Here is a 16,873-nt window from a genome sequence, read left to right as displayed (position 1 = left end):
ATTTACCTACTCGAGGACGAGCAGGAATTAAGCTTGGGGATGCTAATATGTCTCTGTCGTATCTATAATTTTTTATTGTTCCATGCCAATATTCTACAACTTTTACATACTTTTGGCAACTTTTTATACTATTTTTTGGGACTAACATACTGATCCAGTGCCCGGTGCCAGTTCCTTTTTGTTGCATGGTTTTTGTTTCTTAGAAAATCCATATCAAACGGAGTCCAAAAGGGATAAAAACTTACGTAGATTTTTTTTGGAATATATGTGATTTTTGGGGAAAAGAATCAACACGAGACGATGCCCAAGGGGCCCATAAGGACGGAGGGCGCGCCCCTGGTCCTTGTGGCCACTCCGTAAGGCAGTTGGTGCCCTTCTTCTGGTGCAAGAAAGCTAATATCCGGATAAAAATCGTGTTAAAATTTCAGCCCAATCAGAGTTACGGATCTCCGGGAATTTAAGAAACGGTGAAAGGCTAGAATCTGGGAGCGGAGAAATAGAAGGAAACAGAGAGAGAGATCCCTCAGAAGGGCTCTCGCCCCTCTGCCGCCATGGAAGCCAAGGACCAGAGGGGAAACCCTTCTCCCATCTAGGGGGAAGGTCAAGGAAGAAGAAGAAGAAGAAGAAGAAGAAGGGGGGCTCTCTCCCCCTCTCTCCCGGTGGCGCCGGAACACCACTGGGGCCATCATTGTGACCACAATCTACACCAACAACTTCGCCACCGTTATCACCAACTCTCTCCCCCTTTATGCAGCGGTGTAATGATACGTCTCCAACGTATCTATAATTTTTGATTGCTCCATGCTATATTATCTTCTGTTTTGGACATTATTGGGCTTTGTTATACACTTTTATATTATTTTTGGGACTAACCTATTAACCGGAGGCCCAGCCCAGAATTGTTGTTTTTTACCTATTTCAGAGTTTCGCAGAAAAAGAATATCAAACGGAGTCCAAACGGAATGAAACCTTCGGGAACATGATTTTTGGAACGAACATGATCCAGAGGACTTGGACCCTACGTCAAGAAAGCTACCAGGAATCCACGAGGTAGGGGGCGCGCCTACCCCCCTGGGCGCGCCCTCCACCCTCGTGGGCCCCACGTTGCTCCACCGACATACTCCTTTCTCCTATATATACCTACGTACCCCCCAAACGATCAGATACGGAGCCAAAAACCTAATTCCACCGCCGCAACCTTCTGTACCCGTGAGATCCCATCTTGGGGCCTGTTCCGGAGCTCCGCCGGAGGGGGCATCGATCACGGAGGGCTTCTACATCAACACCATAGCCTCTCCGATGAAGTGTGGGTAGTTTACCTCAGACCTTCGGGTCCATAGTTATTAGCTAGATGGCTTCTTCTCTCTTTTTGGATCTCAATACAATGTTCTCCCCTCTCTCGTGGAGATCTATTCGATGTAATCTTCTTTTGCGGTGTGTTTGTTGAGATCGAGGAATTGTGGGTTTATGATCAAGTTTATCTATGAACAATATTTGAATCTTCTTAATTCTTTTATGTATGATTGGTTATCTTTGCAAGTCTCTTCGAATTATCAGTTTGGTTTGGCCTACTAGATTGATCTTTCTTGCAATGGGAGAAGTGCCTAGCTTTGGGTTCAATCTTGCGGTGTCCTTTCCCAGTGACAGTAGGGGCAGCAAGGCACGTATTGTATTGTTTCCATCGAGGATAATAAGATGGGTTTTTTTTATCATATTGCATGATATTATCCCTCTACATCTTGTCATCTTGCTTAAAGCGTTACTCTGTTCTTATGAACTTAATACTCTAGATGCATGTTGGATAGCGGTCGATGTGTGGAGTAATAGTAGTAGATGCAGGCAGGAGTCAGTCTACTTGTTTCGGACATGATGCCTATATACATGATCATGCCTAGATATTCTCATAACTATGCTCAATTCTGTCAATTGCTCAACAGTAATTTGTTCACCCACCGTAAATACTTATGCTCTCGAGAGAAGCCACTAGTGAAACCTATGGCCCCGGGTCTATTTTCCATCATATTAATCTTCCAACACTGAGCTATTTCCGTTGCCTTTTATTTTACTTTGCATCTTTATCACAAAAGTACCAAAAATATTATCTTATCATATCTATCAGATCTCACTCTCGTAAGTGACCGTGAGGGATTGACAACCCCTTATCGCATTGGTTGCGAGGATTTATTTGTTTGTGTAGGTGCGAGGGACTCGTGTATAGCCTCCTACTGGATTGATACCTTGGTTCTCAAAAACTGAGGGAAATACTTACGCTACTTTGCTGCATCACCCTTTCCTCTTCAAGGGAAAACCAACGCAGTGCTTAAGAGGTAGCAAGAAGGATTTTTGGCGCCGTTGCCGGGAAGGTCTACGCAAAAGTCATCATACCAAGTACCCATCACAAACCCTTATCTCCCGCATTACATAATTTGCCATTTGCCTCTCGTTTTCCTCTCCCCCACTTCACCTTTGTCGTTTTATTCGCCCTCTCTTTTCCGTTCGCCTCTTTTTCACTTGCTTCTTGTTTGCTCGTGTGTTGGATTGCTTGCTTGTCACGATGGCTCAAGATAATACCAAATTATGTGACTTTACCAATACCAACAATAATGATTTCCTTAGCACTCCGATTGCTCCTCTTACCGATACTGAATCTTGTGAAATCAATGCTGCTTTGGTGAATCTTGTCATGAAAGATCAATTCGCCGGCCTTCCTAGTGAAGATGCCGCTACTCATCTAAATAGCTTCGTTGATTTGTGTGATATGCAAAAGAAGAAAGATGTTGACAATGATTTTGTTATATTGAAGCTATTTCCTTTTCCGCTTAGAGATCGTGCTAAAGCTTGGTTTTCGTCTTTGCCTAAAAATAGTATTGATTCTTGGAACAAGTGCAAAGATGCTTTTATCTCTAAGTATTTTCCTCCCGCTAAAATCATCTCTCTTAGAAACGATATTATGAACTTTAAGCAACTTGATCATGAACATGTTGCACAAGCTTGGGAGAGGATGAAATTAATGATACGTAATTGCCCCACGCATGGTTTGAATTTGTGGATGATTATACAAAAAAATTATGCCGGATTGAATTTTGCTTCTAGAAATCTTTTAGATTCGGCCGCGGGAGGCACTTTTATGGAAATCACTTTAGGAGAAGCTACTAAACTCCTAGATAATATTATGGTTAATTATTATCAATGGCACACTGAAAGATCTACTAATAAAAAAGTGCATGCGATAGAAGAAATTAATGTTTTGAGTGGAAAGATGGATGAACTTATGAAATTATTTGCTACTAAGAGTGTTTCTTCTGATCCTAATGATATGCCTTTGTCTACTTTGATTGAGAATAATAATGAATCTATGGATGTGAATTTTGTTGGTAGGAATAATTTTGGTAACAATGCATATAGAAGAAACTTTAATCCTAGGCCTTATCCTAGTAATCCCTCTAATAATTATGGTAATTCCTAGAGCAATTCTTATGGACATTTTAATAAGATGCCCTCTGAATTTGAGACTAGTGTTAAGGAATTTATGAATTCGCAAAAGAATTTTAATGCTTTGCTTGAAGAAAAATTGCTTAAAGTTGATAAATTGGCTAGGAACTTTGATAGAATTTCTCTTGATATTGATTCCTTAAAACTTAGATCTATTCCACCTAAGCATGATATCAATGAGTCTATCAAAGCCATGATAATTTCCATTGATGAGTGCAAAGAAAAAACCGCTAGGATGCGTGCTAAGAAAGATTGCTTTATGAAAGCGTGTTCTTCTAATTTTTATGAAAACAAAGATGAAGATCTAAAAGTTATTGATGTGTCCCCTATTAAATCTTTGTTTTGCAATATGAATCTTGATAATGATGGGACTGAATATGATCCACCTTTACCTAGAAGGCATTCCAGAAATTTGGAGTTTTTAGATCTTGATGCTAAAATTGATAAAAGTGGGATTGAAGAGATCAAAACATTAGATATTAATGAACCCACTATTTTGGATTTCAAGGAATTTAATTATGATAATTTCTCTTTGATAGATTGTATTTCCTTGTTGCAATCCGTGCTAAATTCTTCTCATGCTTATAGTCAAAATAAAGCCTTTACCAAACATATCGTTGATGCTTTGATGCAATCTTATGAAGAAAAACTTGAGTTGGAAGTTTCAATTCCTAGAAAACTCTATGATGAGTGGGAACCTACTATTAAAATTAAAATTAAAGATCATGAATGCTATGCTTTGTGTGATTTGGGTGCTAGTGTTTCCATGATTCCAAAAACTTTGTGTGATTTGCTAGGTTTCCCTGATTTTGATGATTGCTCTTTAAACTTGCACCTTGCGGATTCCACTATTAAGAAACCTATGGGAAGAATTAATGATGTTCTTATTGTTGCAAATAGGAACTATGTGCCCGTAGATTTTATCGTTCTTGACATAGATTGCAATCCTTCATGTCCTATTATTCTTGGTAGACCTTTCCTTAGAATGATTGGTGCAATCATTGATATGAAGGAAGGGAATATTAGATTCCAATTTCCAGTAAAGAAAGGCATGGAACACTTCCCTAGGAAGAAAATAAACTTACCATATGAATCTATTATGAGAGCCACTTATGGATTGCCTACCAAAGATGGCAATACCTAGATCTATCCTTGCTTCTATGCCTAGCTAGGGGCGTTAAACGATAGCGCTTGTTGGGAGGCAACCCAATTTTATTTTTAGTTTTTTTTGCTTTTTGCTTCTGTTTAGTAATAAATATTTGTTCTAGCCTCTGGTTAGATGTGTTTTTATGTTTTAATTAGTGTTTGTGCCAAGTTAAACCTATAGGATCTTCTTGGATGATAGTTATTTGATCTTGCAGAAAATTCCAGAAACTTTCTGTTCATGAAAATAATTGTTAAAAATCACCAGAATGTGATAAAATATTGATTCCAATTTCTGCTGATCAATAAAAAATTTGTCTAGGTCGTCCTATTTGTTCTGATTTTTTGGAGTTCCAGAAGTTTGCGTTAGTTACAGATTACTACAGACTGTTCTGTTTTTGACAGATTCTGTTTTTCGTGTGTTGTTTGCCTATTTTGATGAATCTATGGCTAGTAAAAGAGTTTATAAACCATAGAGAAGGTGGAATACAGTAGTTTTAACACCAATATAAATAAATAACGAGTTCATTACAGTACCTTGAAGTGGTCTTTTGTTTTCTTTCGCTAACGGAGCTCACGAGATTTTCTGCTGAGTTTTGTGTTGTGAAGTTTTCAAGTTTTGGGTGAAAGATTTGATGGATTATGGAACAAGGAGTGGCAAGAACCTAAGCTTGGGGATTCCCATGGCACCCCAATATAATCTAAGGACACCTAAAAGCCAAAGCTTGGGGATGCCCCGGAAGGAATCCCCTCTTTCGTCTACTTCCATCGGTAACTTTACTTGGAGCTATATTTTTATTCACCACATGATATGTGTTTTGCTTGGAGCGTCTTGTATGATTTGAGTCTTTGATTTACCACAATAATCTTTGCTGTACACATCTTTTGAGAGAGACAACATGATTCGGAAATTATTAGAATACTCTATGTGCTTCACTTATATCTTTTGAGTTATATAGTTTTTGCTCTAGTACTTCACTTATATCTTTTAGAGCACGGTGGTGGATTTGTTTTATAGATCTATTGATCTCTCATGCTTCACTTAGATTATTTTGAGATTCTTAAATAGCATGGTAATTTTCTTAAATAATCCTAATATGCTAGGTATTCAAGAATAGTAAAAACTTTCTTATGAGTGTTTTGAATACTAAGAGATGTTTGATGCTTGATGATTGTTTTGAGACATGGAGGTAGTGATATTAAAGTTGTGCTAGTTGAGTAGTTGTGAATTTGAGAAATACTTGTGTTGAAGTTTGCAAGTCCCGTAGCATGCACGTATGGTAAACGTTATGTAACAAATTTGAAACATGAGGTGTTCTTAGATTGTCCTCCTTATGAGTGGCGGTCGGGGACAAGCGATGGTCTTTTCCTACCACTCTATCCCCCTAGGAGCATGCGTGTAGTGCTTGGTTTTTGATGACTTGTAGATTTTTGCAATAAGTATGTGAGTTCTTTATGACTAATGTTGAGTCCATGGATTATACACACTCTCACCTTTCCATCATTGCTAGCCTCTTCGGTATCGTGCATTGCCCTTTCTCACATTGAGAGTTGGTGCAAACTTCGCCGATGCATCCAAACCCCGTGATATTATACGCTCTTTCACACATAAACCTCCTTATATCTTCCTCAAAACAGCCACCATACCTACCTATTATGGCATTTCCATAGCCATTCCGAGATATATTGCCATGCAACTTTCCACCGTTCCATTTATCATGACACGTTCATCATTGTCATATTGCTTTGCATGATCATGTAGTTGACATAGTATTTGTGGCAAAGCCACCGTTCATAATTCTTTCATACATGTCACTCTTGGTACATTGCATATCCCGGTACACCGCCGGAGGCATTCATATAGAGTCATACTTTGTTCTAGTATCGAGTTGTAATCACTGAGTTGTAAATAAATAGAAGTGTGATGATCATCATTTTCTAGAGCATTGTCCCAAGTGAGGAATAAAAGAGAGAGAGAAAGGCCATAAAAAATGAGAAGGCCCAAAAAATGAGAAAAAAAGAGAGAAGGGACAATGTTACTATCCTTTTACCACACTTGTGCTTCAAAGTAGCACCATAATCTTCATGATAGAGAGTCTCTTGTTTTGTCACTTTCATGTACTAGTGGGAATTTTTCATTATAGAACTTGGCTTGTATATTCCAACAATGGGCCTCCTCAAGTGCCCTAGGTCTTTGTGAGCAAGCAAGTTGGATGCACACCCACTTAGTTTCTTTTGTTGAGCTTTCATATATTTTTAGCTCCAGTGCATCCGTTGCATGGCAATCCCTACTCCTTGCATTAACATCAACCGATGGGCATCTCCATAGCTCATTGATTAGCGTCGTTGATGTGAGACTTTCTCCTTTTTTGTCTTCTCCACATAACCCCCATCATTATATTCTATTCCACCCATAGTGCTATATCCATGGCTCACGCTCATGTATTGCGTGAAAGTTGAAAAAGTTTGAGATTACTAAAGTATGAAACAATTGCTTGTCTTGTCATCGGGGTTGTGCATGATGAGAGCATTTTTGTGTGACGAAAATGGAGCATGACCAAACTATATGATTTTGTAGGGATGAACTTTCTTTGGCCATGTTATTTTGAGCAGACATAATTTCTTAGTTAGTATGCTTGAAGTATTATTACTTTTATGTCAATATTAAAATTTTATCTTGAATCTTTCTGATCTGAATATTCATACCACAAATAAGAGAATTTCATTAAAAATTATGCCAAGTAGCATTCCACATCTAAAATTCTATTTTTACCATTTACCTACTCGAGGACGAGCAGGAATTAAGCTTGGGGATGCTTGATACGTCTGCAACGTATCTATAATTTTTGATTGTTCCATGCTATATTATATTCTGTTATGGATGATTAATGGGCTTTATTATACACATTTATATTATTTTTGGGACTAACCTATTAACCGGAGGCCCAACCCAAATTGTTGTTTTTTTGCCTATTTCAGTGTTTCGCAGAAAAAGAATATCAAACGGAGTCCAAATGGAATGAAACCTTCGGGAACATGATTTTCGGAACAAACGTGATCCAGAGGACTTGGAGTGGATGTCAAGCAACCAACGAGGAAGCCACGAGGCAGGGGGCGCGCCTACCCCCCAGGCGCGCCCTCCACCCTCCTGGGCCCCTCCTGGCTCAACCGGCCTACTTCTTCCTCCTATATATACCTACGTACCCCCAAACCATCGGGGAGCACCACGAAAACCTAATTCCACCGCCGCAACATTCTGTACCCGTGAGATCCCATCTTGGGGCCTCTTCTGGCATCCTGCCGGAGTGGGCATTGATCACGGAGGGCTTCTACATCAACACCATAGCCTCTCCGATGATGTGTGAGTAGTTTACCTCAGACCTTCTACATCACTTTCTCCTTTTTTGTCTTCTCCACATAACCCCCATCATTATATTCTATTCCACCCATAGTGCTATATCCATGGCTCACGCTCATGTATTGCGTGAAAGTTGAAAAAGTTTGAGATTACTAAAGTATGAAACAATTGCTTGGCTTGTCATCGGGGTTGTGCATGATGAGAGCATTCTTGTGTGATGAAAATGGAGCATGACTAAACTATATGATTTTGTAGGGATGAACTTTCTTTGGCCATGTTATTTTGAGAGGACATAATTGCTTAGTTAGTATGCTTGAAGTATTATTACTTTTATGTCAATATGAACTTTTATCTTGAATCTTTCGGATCTGAATATTCATACCACAATTAAGAAGAATTACATTGAAATTATGCCAAGTAGCATTCCACATCAAAAATTCTGTTTTTATCATTTACCTACTTGAGGACGAGCAGGAATTAAGCTTGGGGATGCTTGATACGTCTGCAACGTATCTATAATTTTTGATTGCTCCATGCTATATTATCTTCTGTTTTGGACATTATTGGGCTTTGTTATACACTTTTTTTTGGACTAACCTATTAACCGGAGGCCCAGCCCAGAATTGCTGTTTTTTTGCCTATTTCAGAGTTTTGCAGAAAAAGAATATCAAACGGAGTCCAAACGGAATGAAACCTTCAGGGACGTGATTTTCTGAACGAACATGATCCAGAGGACTTGGACCCTACGTCAAGAAAGCTACCAGGAAGCCACGAGGTAGGGGCGCCTACCCCCTGGGCATGCCCTCCACCCTCGTGGGCCCCACGTTGCTCCACCGACATACTCCTTCCTCCTATATATACCTACGTACGCCCAAACGATCAGATACGGAGCCAAAAACCTAATTCCACCGCCGCAACCTTCTGTACCCGTGAGATCCCATCTTGGGGCCTGTTCCGGAGCTCTGCCGGAGGGGGCATCGATCACAGAGGGCTTCTACATCAACACCATAGCCTCTCCGATGAAGTGTGAGTAGTTTAACTCAGACCTTCGGGTCCATATTATTAGCTAGATGGCTTCTTCTCTCTTTTTGGATCTCAATACAATGTTCTCCCCCTCTCTCGTGGAGATCTATTCGATGTAATCTTCTTTTGCGGTGTGTTTGTTGAGATCGATGAATTGTGGGTTTATGATCAAGTTTATCTATGAACAACATTTGAATCTTCTGAATTCTTTTATGTATGATTGGTTATCTTTGCAAGTCTCTTCGAATTATCAGTTTGGTTTAGCCTACTAGATTGATCTTTCTTGCAATGGGAGAAGTGCTTAGCTTTGGGTTCAGTCTTGCGGTGTCCTTTCCCAGTGATAGTATGGGCAGCAAGGCACGTATTGTATTGTTTCCATCGAGGATAACAAGATGGGTTTTTTTATCATATTGCATGAAATTATCCCTCTACACATGTCATCTTGCTTAAAGCGTTACTCTGTTCTTATGAACTTAATACTCTAGATGCATGCTGGATAGCGGTCGATGTGTGGAGTAATAGTAGTAGATGCAGGCAGGAGTCGGTCTACTTGTTTCGGACGTGATGCCTATATACATGATCATGCCTAGATATTCTCATAACTATGCTCAATTCTGTCAATTGCTCAACAGTAATTTGTTCACCCACCGTAAATACTTATGCTCTCGAGAGAAGCCACTAGTGAAACCTATGGCCCCGGGTCTATTTTCCATCATATTAATCTTCCAACGCTTAGCTATATCCGTTGCCTTTTATTTTACTTTGCATCTTTATCACAAAAATACCAAAAATATTATCTTATCATATCTATCAGATCTCACTCTCGTAAGTGACCGTGTAGGGATTGACAACCCCTTATCGCGTTGGTTGCGAGGATTTGTTTGTTTGTGTAGGTGCGAGGGATTCGTGTGTAGCCTCCTACTGGATTGATACCTTGGTTCTCAAAAACTGAGGGAAATACTTACGCTACTTTGCTGCATCACCCTTTCCACTTCAAGGGAAAACCAACGCAGTGCTCAAGAGGTAGCATGTAACACCTCTTCTCCCAGCTGTAATCTCTACTTGAACATGGTGCTCAACGCTATATATTATTTCCCAATGATGTTTGGCTATCCTATGATGTTTGAGTAGATCCGTTTCGTCCTATGGGTTAATTGAAGATCGTGATTGGTTTGAGTTGCATGTTTTATTATAGGCACTATCCTATGGTGCTCTACGTGTCGCGCAAGCATGAGGGATCCCCACTGTAGGGTTTGCAATATGTCCATGGTTTGCTCATTGTTTGCGTTGCGTGAGTGATAGAAACACAAACACGGATAAGTGGGTCATGGCGTATGGGAATAAAGAGGACTTGATACTTTAATGCTATGGTTGGGTGTTACCTTAATGATCTTTAGTAGTTGCAGATGCTTGCTAGAGTTCCAATCATAAGTGCATATGATCCAAGAAAAGAAAGTATGTTAGCTTATGCCTCTCCCTCATATAAAATTGCAATAATGATTACCGGTCTAGTTATCAATTGCCTAGGGACAAATAATTTTCTCGTGACAAAAAGCTCTCTACTAAAACTAACTTAGTTGTGTCTTTATCTAAACAGCCCCTAGCTTTTATTTACATGCTCTTTATTATCTTGCAAACCTAGCCTACAACACCTACAAAGTACTTCTAGTTTCATACTTGTTCTAGGTAAAGTGAATGTTAAGCGTGCGTAGAGTTGTATCAGTGGTTGATAGAAATTGAGGGAATATTTGTTCTACCTTTAGCTCCTCGTTGGGTTCGACACTCTTACTTATCGAAAGAGGCTACAACTGATCCCCTATACTTGTGGGTTATCAGGTAGCAAGCATAGAAGACTATATGATAGTTCAGTATGTGGGATTTGCTAAATCAAAGCTCTTACATAGACCCTTCCTGAAAATAAGATGAATTGCAATTGTTTGATGAATGAGAACATAGTTTGTTAGTTTTCAAGAAAGTTTACGATCTATGCTTTAACGTGTGAATAGCTTGCTACTTGATCATGAGAAGCTTTATGATATGAGCTACTGTTATGATATATAATGATGCTAGAAAAAGTGATTGAAATTATCATTGATCAAACTTGTGTACTTGATAGCATTCCACATCAAAAATTCTGTTTTTATCATTTACCTACTCGAGGACGAGCAGGAATTAAGCTTGGGGGTGCTTGATACGTTTCCAACGTATCTATAATGTTTGATTGTTCCATGCTATTATATTATCTATCTTGGATGTTTTATATGCATTTATATGCTATTTTATATGATTTTTGGGACTAACCTATTAACCTAGAGCCCAGTGCCAGTTTCTCTTTTTTTTCCTTATTTTTGAGTTTCGTAGAAAAGGAATATCAAACGGAGTCCAATTGACCTGAAAATTTACGGAGAATATTTTTGGAAAATATAAAAATTACTGGAACGAAAAGATATCGGAGAGGAGTCCCGAGGCCATCACAAGGGTGGAGGGCGCGTCCCCCTAGGGCGCGCCCCCATTCTTGTCATCACATCGTGGGCCCCCTGACTTGTCCCTGATGCCAACACCTCCTATAAATCCCAAAACCTCCAGAACATAACCTAGATCGGGAGTTCCGCTGCCGCAAGCCTCTGTAGCCACGAAAAACCAATCGGGAGCCTGTTCCGGCACCCTGCCGGAGGGGGAAACCATCACCGGTGGTCATCTTCATCATCCCGACGCTCGCCATGACGAGGAGGGAGTAGTTCACCCTCAGGGCTGAGGGTATGTACCAATAGCTATGTGTTTGATCTCTTTCTCTCTCGTGTTCTTGATTTGGCACGATCTTGATGTACTGCGAGCTTTGTTATTATAGTTGGATCATATGGTGTTCCTCCCCCTCTACCTTCTTGTGATGAATTGAGTCTTGCTCTTTGAGGTTTCGTTATGTTGGATTTAGTATTGGATTTGAGAACACTTGATGTATGTCTTGCGATGGGATATATGTGGTGACGATGGGATGTTCTATTGATTCACTTGATGTATGTTTCGGCACTCAACTCGCGGATTCCCGAGGTGACATTGGGGTAATCTATGCATAGGGGTTGATGCACGTTATCGTCCTACGTTCTTTGATAGAAACTTTGGAGTGATTCTTTGTTGCACGTTGAGGGATTGTCATATGATCTAATTATGTTATCATTGTTGAGGGAACTTGCACTAGTGAAAGTATGAACCCTAGGCCTTGTTTCCAAGCATTGCAATACCGTTTTTGCTCACTTTTGTTACTAGTTACCTTGCTGTTTTTATATTTTCAGATTACAAAAACCTATATGTACCATCCATATTACACTTGTATCACCATCTCTTCGCCGAACTAGTGCACCTATACAATTTACCATTGTATTGGGTGTGTTGGGGACACAAGAGACTCTTGTTATTTGGTTGCAGGGTTGTTTGAGAGAGACCATCTTCATCCTACGCCTCCCAAGGATTGATAAACCTTAGGTCATCCACTTGAGGGAAATTTGCTACCATCCTACAAAACTCTGCGCTTGGAGGCCTAACACGAGTCTACAAGAAGAAGGTTGCGGAGTAGACATCAGTCTCATGTAAGAGCTTTTCTTTAGCAAGTCCACATACTCAACTATCATTTAGTCTTCTATGATTGCTGACACTCATGACATATATATGGAGCAAAAGTTTTAGTCTCACACAAATAAAGATAGGGATTATAGTTTTGCCTCCCAACCTATTTACCTCAAGGATAATGTCAACAATAATAACTCATGATTACTCATATCCAACTGGATATATGTGCCTAGATCTTTCCCCACCACATGATGCTTGCAAAGAGAAAAAATGAAAAAGAAATAGAGAAGAACACTATTGAATCTTGCATAGAAAATAAATACAGAAAAGTAAAAGATATGCCCTTCGCAGAGGGAAGCAGAGGTTGTCATGTGCTTTTTATTTTTGGATGTGCAAGCTCTTAATGTAAAGGAATGTCATTTTATATTGCCCCTTATGATAGCAACCTTTATTATGCAGTCTGTCGCTTTTATTTCTTTACCATCACAAGATCGTACAAAGCTTTATTTTCCCTTACAATAAAAGATCATACATATTTAGGAGCAATTTTTATTGCTTATGCACCGATGACAACTTACTTGAAGGATCTTATTCAATCCATAGGTAGATATAGTGGACTCTCATGACATGAAACTGGGTTTAAGGGTTTTGGATGCACAATTAGTATTTCTACTTGGTGCGGATTTTTGGCTAGCAAAGATATTAAGCGAGCACCACATGTTGGAGGATCCATGACAATATAACTTCTACGTGAATGTAGGCAAACATAACTTAGTGCGTTGTCTTCCTTGTCCAACGTCAATAGTTGGCATAAAATATTTAATGGAGGCTCACAATCAGAAAACAGTTCACGTCAATCCGTGGACCACCCAATTCCATTAGAAAATAGTCCACATGGATTCTGATGGGTGGTCCACGTCAATCAGAAAATGGTTGAGGTAGAGGGACATCTTCTTCTTCTTCGCTTGAGAAATCTGCCTGCTTCAAGTCGGCATCCAATTCCTCATCCATGGACCACCCATAAGAATCCATGTCTCCACAAACCCTTGGGTTTGCAAGATAGTGGGAAATAGCACTCTCCGTCTGAGTCTTGGGACGACATACTGTCAGATCTGCCAGAAAAACAACATAAAACAAGAAAGGGGAGATTCTCATGATACGGTGGTTAAAACATCCAGGGGTATATATAAAGAATTTTTATTTTGAGAAAAAAAGTATTCTAGAAGAAAACAAAGTCGAGAAGGCACACGAGGGGCCCATAAGGCAACCAGGCATGCCCTATTGCCTTGTGACCTCCACGTGGGTCCCCTCGGTTGTTTCCTATTTTTGTACTTTCTCTAATATTCCAAAATGGGCAGAAATTATTTTTATGGAATTTTTGGAGTCAGATTACTTACCATATCACATACCTACTCCTTTTCAGGTTTCTGGAGTGCTCTGGAAGGTCTCTCTTATGTGTTCCTCCGGTGTCATAGTTTGAACAATATTATTTTCAATATTAATAGGTGTACCTGAGATATAATGCTTAATTGTTTGTCTATTAACCACTCTCAGATTAGTGCCTTAGGCATTATTGATCTTAATAGCTCCGGAGCGATAAACTTCCTCGATGATATAAGGTCCTTCCCATTTGGAGAGAAGTTTTCCTTCAAAAAGTCTAAAACGGGAGTTGTACAATAGAACATCCTCACCCACTTTGCATTCATGTTTTTGAATTCTTTTATCATGCCATCTTTTAACATTTTTCTTTAAACAAATTGGCATTTTCATAAGCTTGGGTTCTCCACTCATCCACAGAGCTAATGTCAAATAGCCAGACAAGTTTGAAATCATAATTAAGTTCTTTAATTGCCCAATATGCTTTATGTTCTAATTCAAGAGGTAAATGACATGCTTTTCCAAAAATCATTTAATAAGGAGAAATACCCATAGGATTTTTATAAGCACTTCTATAAGCCCATAGTGCATCATCAAGTTTCTTAGACCAACTCTTTCTAGATCTATTAACAGTCTTTTGCTAAATTAATTTGACTTCTCTATTGCTCAATTCAACCTGACCACTAGACTGAGGATGATAAGGATATGCAATTCTATGGTTAACATCATATTAGAAAGAAGTTTAAGAAAAGCACCATGAATAAAATGTTAACCACCATCAATCATTAACTCAAACCAACTACTCAAATTTGCCCCCAATTTTGAAGCATGCTCAAATTTGCCCCTCTGCCGTTAGTTCCCCTTAAAAAATGTCCTTCTATGCCATTACCGTCCGGTCAAAGGGCTTTGACCGTCTACGGGGCGTTTATTGGACATATTTTCCCTTCCATGCACATGTCACTTACACGTGGGACCTACCCAGAGTAAAAACGAACTATCTCTCTCTCACTTACACATGGGACCTACCCCAAAGTTAAAAAACTCTCTCTCTCTCTCATGCCCTTTCTCTCACTTATAGGTGGACCCCACTGAAATAAAAAACAAAATATTTTTCTCACACACAAGCCCTCTCCCTTCCCTCACATGTGGGCCGCGGGACCCACCGTCAAGGTTAAAATTGGTCCATGGCGAGGCATGCCTGGCCGTGAGTGGCTCGCTCACCGGTGCCTTACCGTAGGTGGTCGGATGGCCGTGATAGGAGGGCCCGAGGCGTGCAGTGTATCTGCGCAACACACACCAAGCGAGTTGGGTGCCACATCGGTAGGTGGTAACGCGCGCGCACGACCACCCGAGGTCGGTCATGGTGGTCGGCTTCATGCTGGGAGCTACGGGTGCAGAATCGAGAGGGGGAAGAGAGCGTTAGGGGCGGGACCTTACAACGATGGTGGAACGGACATCAAGGAGGTCTACGGTAGCTCGGGGCGGTCGAATCTAGTTCGTCAAATTAGTTGGTTTTTAGGATGAGGGCATCTCGTAAGAGCTTCCTGGCGAGGTGGAGGCGCTTGGGGTTGCCGTTGGCCGTGCAGAGACGAAGGCAGCAACGACGGTGGTGCTATTCGGAGGTGGGAGAGGGAGAGGACGTGAGGGAGGAAGGGAGAGGGAGGGATGGATGGAGGGAGGGCCGCGGTGCATGGGGAGCTAGCGGCGGCAGCGCACGTTCCCTGGGCAGCCGGCAGTCGCCAAAGTTGAGAGAGAGAGGTTGTGAGGTAGAGGGAGAGAGGTGGGAGGTGAGAGGGAGAGGCCATGAGGGGACCACATGTAAGGGAAACGGAAAGAGGGGTGAGAGAAAGAGTTTTTCCTTTTTATTTTTTCTGAGTGGGTCCCACATGTAAGTGACACATGGAGGCAGGGGCAAAATGTCCAATAAACGCCCCGTAGATGGTCAAAGCCCTTTGACCGAATGGTAACAACACAAAATGGCATTTTTATAAGGCAAACTAATGACGGCGGGGCAAATTTGAGCATGCTTCGAAATTAGGGGCAAATCTGAGTAGTGGGTACGAGTTAGGGGCACAAATGTAAATGCGCCATCATTAAATATCTAGGGACTCCGAACCTCGGGAAAATAACTTCTTTAAGCATTTTGATAGATGTGTTATGATCAGCACTACTAGTTGGAATAGCTTCTACCCACTTAGTAGCATAATCAACAACAACTAGAATATGTGTATACCCATTAGAGGAAGGAAAAGGTCCCATATAATCAAATCCCCAAACATCAAACAGTTCAATAACAAGTGAATAATTCATGGACATTCCCTAACGTCTCCCAACATTACCAATTCTTTGACATTCATCACAAGAAAGGACAAACTTACATGCACTCCTTAAAAAGGGTAGGCCAATAAAACCAGACTGTAGTACCTTATGTGCAGTTCTGTCTCCAGCATGGTGTCCTCCGTATGCCTCGGAGTGACACTTCCGTAGAATTTATTCCTCTTCACGCTTAGGTACACAACGCCTAATAACACCATCTACTCCTTCTTTTTATAGATGTGGGCCATCCCAAAAGTAATGTCTTAAATCAAAGAAGAACTTTTTCTTTTGTTAAATGTGTGAAACTAGGTGGTATATATTTAGCAACAATGTAACTAGCATAGTCTGCATACCAAGGAGTATTACGAGAAGCATTTATAACAGCTAATTGTTCGTCAGGAAAACTATCATCAATAGGCAGTGGGTCATCAAGAACATTTTCCATTCTAGACAAGTTATCAGCTATGGGATTCTCAGCTCCCTTTCTATCAATAATATGCAAGTCAAATTCTTGTAGCAAATGGACCCACCTAATCAACTTAGGTTTAGCATCTTTCTTTTCCATAAGATATTTAATAGCAGCAAGATCGGTGTGAACAA

The sequence above is a fragment of the Aegilops tauschii genome, chromosome 1 (genome assembly GCF_002575655.3).
Source record: "Aegilops tauschii subsp. strangulata cultivar AL8/78 chromosome 1, Aet v6.0, whole genome shotgun sequence".
Taxonomy (NCBI): Eukaryota; Viridiplantae; Streptophyta; class Magnoliopsida; order Poales; family Poaceae; genus Aegilops; species Aegilops tauschii.
Note: the sequence above shows the minus strand (reverse complement) of the source record.